This window comes from Pistacia vera, unplaced genomic scaffold (assembly GCF_008641045.1).
Source record: "Pistacia vera cultivar Batoury unplaced genomic scaffold, PisVer_v2 Contig483, whole genome shotgun sequence".
NCBI classification, from domain to species: domain Eukaryota; kingdom Viridiplantae; phylum Streptophyta; class Magnoliopsida; order Sapindales; family Anacardiaceae; genus Pistacia; species Pistacia vera.
The window spans coordinates 1222840-1230706 of record NW_022196316.1 but is presented as its reverse complement, the minus strand read 5'-3'; positions in this window follow the sequence as shown (position 1 = coordinate 1230706).

The window sequence follows — 7867 nt, the reverse complement described above, 5'->3', positions numbered from 1 at the left end:
GTGGTGCTCCACCTATTAAACTTACCTTGATTTTGTATGACATCTTTTTATTTTTCCTCAACACCATAGAATGTACTTATCTGGAATGTGAAACCCTTTTATGAATCAACACAAAATGGCATTTCTGCATAAAATCCCTCTAAACTCAGACAAACAGGACACTTTACACTGAATAGCATATTGAACTAGATTTACAAAATATGTAATTGTTTGTTCCTTAATGGTTTTTATGTTACTTTGCTGAAAATTGGTAGTAGAAGTTAAGGGAGCCAGTTACTTTTTAAATTTGTGAAGGCTAATATCACATTTGCATAAGTTATTCAGATAGGTGATCCAGTGTCCATAGATGGAGCGGTTTATGCATTGAAAAATTGTAATGGGATTGTTGAGGAAGCCACTGAAGAGGGGTTGATGGATGCAATGGCTTAAGTTGATTCCACTGGGATGTTTATATGTCCCAATACTGGAGTGGCTTTGATAGCTTTGGTTAAGCTTAGGAATAGTGGAGTTATCAGCCCCACTAATCGGACGGTGGTGGTTAGTACAACTCATGGGTTGAAGTTTACCCAAAGTAAGGTTGAGTATCATTCAAAGGAGATCAAGGATATGGCTTGCATGTTTGATAATCCACCTATGCAAGTGAAGGCAGATTTCGGGGCCGTAATGGATGTGTTGAAAAATTATTTGGGAAATCATGCTTCAAAGTAGTAGGTAGATTTATGTTTGGTTTAAATTTTGTTGATGCATGTTGTAGGCAAATTGATTTAAATTTTGTTGATGCATGTTTTGTTTAAATTTTGTTGATGCATGTTGGTTCAAAGTAGTAGGCAGATTTATGTTTGGCAGAGTTGGTGATGATTGCAATAAGTTGAGTTTGGCAGAGTTAGGAATTTGAGAATTGTGTTCTTTGTTGCTAAGCTCACATTTGTGGGGGCTTATTGTGGGTTGTTGTGCTGCAGGTAACTATACAGTGGTAATTTTTGTACATGGAAATTCATGTTTTTACCTTAAGAAAGTGTTAGTACCTGCATAGTTTAAGTTAATTTAGTTGGTTCTGATGTCATTAAAAAGGAAACTTTGACTTGAGTTTGAGTATGAGTTTGACGAAGGGTGTAAGTTTGGTTATGGCGATGATTACTTGACATGTTAGATGTCATTTGAAGATGCTCCGTTGCCATTAAAACTGATGTATGTGGACAAACATAGTGTGTTATTGTTTTTTATCTAGAAAGGCATCATTATTGCTATTAAAGTCCAATTACGAGGGAGGCTCGAAATTCATTTCAAGCTTAGCCAAATGAACCTGCTCATACCACACCCTATCCTGGAGTTTCACAGCAGCGTCATAACTCTGCTCAGACCACACCTTATCCTAGGATTTCACAACAGCATCATAACTCTTTTCATCAACTTACCAATGTGCCTCAATCTGTCATTCCTTCCTTGACAAACACTACCTCCTTGGTAATTGGACTTTAACAGCAAGTTGTTTGTGTCTGTTGTCATTATATTCAAAGACATAGCACAAACACTTGAAATTGTAGACTCTGAGGAAGCAAACAAATATAAATTTCAAACATGATTTTTCATTATACTTGTCTTTTTTTAATATCTACAGAGTTACATATGGATATGTTTTTTTTCCAGGAAGTTGCTGGTTTTAGAAGAAAGCAGAAAATGGTAAGAGCAAAAAACACAACCATTCCTCATGGAGGTACATCGTCATCTGGAGTCCAATTTTGAGACTTGCAACATAAAAGGCAATACAAAGAGATGGCAAAAAGAGATATTTGTCTTGGAAGAAGTTTTGATTTAGGATTTATAACAAGTTTGGGTTTAGCTGATGAGATTAATGGTTGGATCCGTAATTTGAAATGGGACCAGTTGGTGAGTATTAGATATGACGGATATAAGCATTTGATTTATGGGTTTTTTAGTAGTTTGAAAGTTATGGAGATAGGTACTGATGATTTTCTAACGTATACAATGTTTTTTAGATTAAAGAATCAGAATTGTGTAGTGAGGCCATAGGACTTAGCAATTTGGATAGGGATTGATTTTGAAGGTTTGGATAACATATCCAGAACGTGGGATTCCAAACAAGCTTAGATTGATGTTTCTAGAATAAGGGTTTATCATCCACATAGGTGTAAATCTACAAAGTTAAAAAATCTTGCCATAAGAGTTTTTCACAGATTTCTGACTTTCACATTTAATGGCAGGAAAGAGACAAATGGAAATGTGACAGTCAAGGATTTATTATTGATGGAAACAACAATAACAGGGAAGCAAGTAAATTCAGCAAAGTTATTGATTAAGAAGTTGGGAGAGATTAAAGTAGAAAAGGGAGAAATTTATTGGGGGATGTTTGTTACGCTAATATGTGAGAAGTTGGCTTTAGAGATCACCCCTTCAAATGAAGCCAATAAGATAACATTTTCTGCAAATAATTTGTTAGGGGATGTCACATTGTGTGAAATGGGTTTGATTGAAAAGAATGTGTCAGGAGAATGGTTTCTAATCAGGGATGAAATGGAGGAAGAGGCAACAGTTCAGGAAGGTGTCTTTGTTCCAGAAGGGGAAAATCAAAGAAGAGTCTATGTGCGCAAAAGAAGAAGAACGAGTGTTGAACCTGGATCTTCTCAGAATGTAGAAGAAGTGTCTTCTTATACCTTAGACGAAATAGTAAGTAGATTTGAGCAGATCGAAATGTTTCAAGAGGAGAGTTTTTCACGTATTGAGAGGAAAATGCAGAAACACGTGATCAGTTGTAAAGTGATTTCAACTTGTTCGCATCAAGAATAGAAGAAACGGTTGACATCCTTGGGGAACGCATGATAGAAATATCCAACATGATGAAGAAATTGTCAACAACCTCCTCCTCCTCCAGTCAGCCTCCACCTCCTACACTATGATGAAGAACTTCTCAACAACCTCCACCTTCTCAACATCCTTAGGGAACGCACTATAAATGTTAATTGTCACTATGTGTAGTTCAAATACTAAACTGTATGTATGCAAATATGTTAATTAATAAAGTTTGATTTCACAAGATGTTCTTAATTAGCTAAACTTCTGCAATATCATATGAATGTTAATTCTCAGTATGAATGTTATGTATGAAGATTATATTTGTCACAGTATCATATCATTAATTATTGTTCAATACATATTTGAATGCTCATGTATATGTAATACTAGACATACCAAAAGACATATCAAAATTAAAATCTCAAATGAAATGTAGAATAATATATACTGAAATGTGACGATAATATATACTGAAAACATTTAGAATAAGAATAAGATACATTTACGTTATTATTATGAATTCAGAACCCTGCAACCAACAACCAACTCTTACCCAACCAACAACAAAAATAATAAAAACAAAATAATTGAATCAACATACAACTCAACTGCATTCATCAGAAATTAACCACAACGCGAATAATTTCTATCGAATACAAATGTATATGCTTCAATCGGTTAACGATATCAAATTTCTCTCAACGAAATATGTTCATCATTTACATCCTCCTGCCCAATACATAAATTACTATTTCTTGCGAGATTCTGAACCGGACCAGTGGACAACTGTCAATGTTTAATAAGCACAATTTAACACATGTTATAGAAAACTTAAGGTTTTTACAATTATACAATATACATAACACATACCTGAGTAGCAACAACATCATTTGACAATACTTAAGTTCCCAGTACACTTTCAACAATATTGTCTCGCTGTGTTGATGATTCTTTCCCTATAAAGTAACATAACACATTAATAATCGAGTAAATATTATTATAAACTTCAAATAAGTAAATAATGTTTAAAAAACAAATATCATGTAAGAATAGGTGTATAACTCATACCAATTCTTTGTTTTTGCAATTTTTTTATTTTTAGCCCTACGTACAATTTCGTCAACCTTCGATTGCTTTCTTTTGCATGAAGGACGACCTTTGCTACGAACTACTCGTGGACTAATAATTAGACTATTCCCCTCTTTGAGAGGGTTGTCCCCCTCTTTACTACCAAGCCCTCCCTCACTTTCCTTCTACTCCAACTTATTTCTCATGCCAGTCATCAATTCCATTAACATGTTACAGTCTTCCTTATTGTTTGATGTCATATCGGCTACTGTCAGCATTATATTAGACAACTTCTCAAAACTTTGTCCTTCAACGTTGGTGCTCCACCTATTATAACTTACGTTGATTTTTGTATGACATCTTTTTATTTTTTTCCTCCAACGCAATAGAATGTATTTATCTGGAATATGTGAAACCCTTTTATGAATCAACACAATAATGACATTTCTGCATAAAATCCCTCTGAACTCAAACAAATGACAATTACAACGAATATCGCATGAACTTTCTTCAAAGTATACTAGAAAGAGAACATGCCTATTACTATCTCCAAACTAAACATCTTCTAAAACTTGATACTCCTCATACGAATCGCTCTTTTTCAGAAAAAATAATTCATAATAAATCTTCCCCACAATCTCTTTTTGAAACTCTTTAAATTTTGCAGTTGTCTATGCATTTTGAAATTGTTTCTCAATAGGGTAATTAGTTATGCATGGTATCCAAGACTTGAAAGATCTAAAATCAACCTCCCTTTCCTTTCCCACTTTATCTCGCAATGCATTATCATATTATTCCACAAATTGTTTCAATGTTGTTTTGGAATTTACATATCCATCGAAAAATGCATGCGTTCTTTCATTACGTTGGGTAGTACACATACCCAACGTACTCTTTCTTTATACAATCCACATAACCATTCATTCTTGTGAAGGTTATACACATCAATGAATTTGTTCCACCGTTCTTTGAACTCTTCACGTGTCAACGAATCATACACAATATTTTTTAACGTAAACTTTATAGTTTCATATTCCTTATACCCTCTTAACTTCTCAGGTAGTTTCTTCATTATATACCACAAACACCACTTATGTCTTGTATCGGGGAAAACAATCTCAATTGCATTTTGTATGACCTTATCTTGATCAATGATAATTACATTAGGAGCAAAATCCATGCAATCAAGCCAAGAACGAAATAGTCATACAAATGTCTATGGGTCCTCATGTGAAATTAGCCCACAACCTAACAATGTCGAATATCCATGATGATCAACCCCCACAAAAGAAGCAAATGGCATATCATACTTATTCGTCAGATACGTTGTGTCGAAGGTCACAACGTCACCGAAATCTTTATATGCGGCCCTACATCTAGCATCAACCTATAGCACATTCTTTAATCGACTCTTCATCTACTTCAATCATGTACTAGAAATTTGAATTATCCTTTTGCATTTTCATAAAATAATCTAGTACTGCCGAAGCATCTCCAACTCCAAGTCTTAGCCTTCTAACTTTTTTAATGTAGTTCCTACAATCTTTTTGTAGAAACATCAAATTCTCTACACCTCCTACCTCAACTAAACATGACTGAAAATTTTTACACAATCTAATCCCAGCCTGATCATTAACTTCAAGCCTCCTTTTCACAAAAGGTTGTATCATTCGGTTTACCTTGAAATATCTTCTTTTCGTTGGACTTGTAAGATCATGGTTATGTTCAAGCACAACTGATTTAATTTTCCATTTGTATTCACCATTCAAAGCTGCACTAATCCGACTCTTACAATCTATTTTTGCAACAGGTTGTTTTTTCAAGGTATTTTTGTATTTACTTCTCTCATTCCCAGAACAAGAACACGCCACTATCACGTATCTCATCTCCCTGTCATCTCTTTTCTTTGACGTACGTATCATTGCTTCAAAACCCATTTTATTCCCATACCTTTTGTAATACTTCACTAAACTATCAACTGAATCAAACACCATTCCAATATGAGGCTCCACTTCTTCCTTTGCAAATTCCGTATCTTCTAATTCATCATATTCATTTTCCTATTTCAATGGTTTTATAATAAACAAAATTAGAATGTACTAATACAACACATCATAATAAACAATACAATACAGCATATTTAAAAAAGTTTTGAACACAATTTACCTCAACATCATTGAAACGAGGCAAACTGGACTCTTCCATATTCCGTAATTTCATGCACAACTAATACTAGTTTTCGCATTCACGAATCTAATTCACAACAGTCGCCAACAAATATTATCTATCAATTATTTTGTATTGTAACATATATTCAATCCAAAATAGAATATGAAACTAAATGAATATATAAAATAATTCAAAAATTCTTTACCTTAACAAAAATTTCGGAGCTTTAAAATGTTTGATATCCTTATTTTCGTTTCTCGGTTATCTCTATAAAAAGAGGTCTTGCTGCTACTGCTTGGCTGGTGAGGAAGAAACCGGCGTCGAAGTAAGGAGAACACAACACGCAGACGAATGAGAAGAGAAAAAAACAAATAACACATACGAAGGAAAAGGAGAAGGAGAAGAGAAGAAAAACAAATAAAAATGAAAGTTTTTTTTCCCCTTATTATTTCACATAAAATTTTGGCGCTTATTTGTAAAGTGTATTAGACAAGCTATTGATTTTTATAACAAAAATTGTTTTTTAACAAAGTATGGATGCCAGTCCATGTAATGCTGACGACCGTCCATATACAAGGAACGGTCATCCATACTAGATGGACTGGTGTCCATATTGTGTGCATTATATTTTAATTTTTTTTTTTAAATTTCATAAACGATGGACGCCCACCAGTCCCATCTCATGCGGACGACCGTCCCTCTAAGATGGACGACCGTCCACGGTCGATGGACAACCGTCCATCTAGTGTGCTTTTTTGGAGACGTCCATATCATTTCGACAGTTGTCCATATTAACGGGACGCAAATCCTAGGATTTGGATGGGAGTCCATTGTTTTTTTTTTTTTAAATACTTTTTATGGACCCTCGTCCATTCCACCATGAACGGTGTTAAGAATATGAACGGTCGTCTAAGAAGTATGGACGGCTGTCGACAAACCGTTGGACAGTCATCCATTTACAAAAGTGTTCTATCGTCCTATGTGGCAACGTCCGAGTCAGTTGCCACATATTTCGATGCAAATGTTCGGTACCTCTTTCGTGATATAGCATTTTTGAATATTTTACCTCTATATCATTACAATAGGGGGAACGACTTTTTCCCACCCAAGGTTTGGCAAAACAACACTTTCCACCGTCAAATTTCAAAATGACACTTTCCCCACCGTTATGTTCCGTTAGAAAAATCCGTTACTATTTTAACTGTAAAGACAAAAATACCCTTTACTGTTTAACTTAATAAATTTTTATTATTTATATATGTCAACAATTCAATTACCAATATATCCACTTTTAAATATGAAATTACTGATATGCCCTCAACTATATAGCTAAATTAAATTACCAATTTGTCTCTCCAATTTTATATTAAAAATGAAGTACTACTGGATTTTTAAAATTTGAAACCTTTAAAATAAGAAGAGGAGCCGTGGTTGGAGGAAGAGGAAAGAGAAAGAGAGGAGGAAAATAGAAGAAGAAGAAGAAGAAAAGTGGGGTGGGACGGTTGTTGGGTTCAATGACCATTTACCCTTTTATTGCCATATTAAATAATTGTCTGTTTATTTAGGGTTGAATCTGAAATAATGAAAAGAGGTGGAAAATGGGTATGTCACTAATCTTGGGTGGGAACAGGTTTACTAAAAAAAAAAGGGGGAGTTTATTAAAAAGACATTTGAAGTTTACATTTAATAAAAGGCTATCAAGTTTGAAATGTTAACTAATAGCCATATTATGATTAAGGGTAATTAGTGCTTAATTAGGATTAATGAATCTTTTCAAAATATCTATATTTCCACAAACCCGAAATTGTTGCAAATAAAC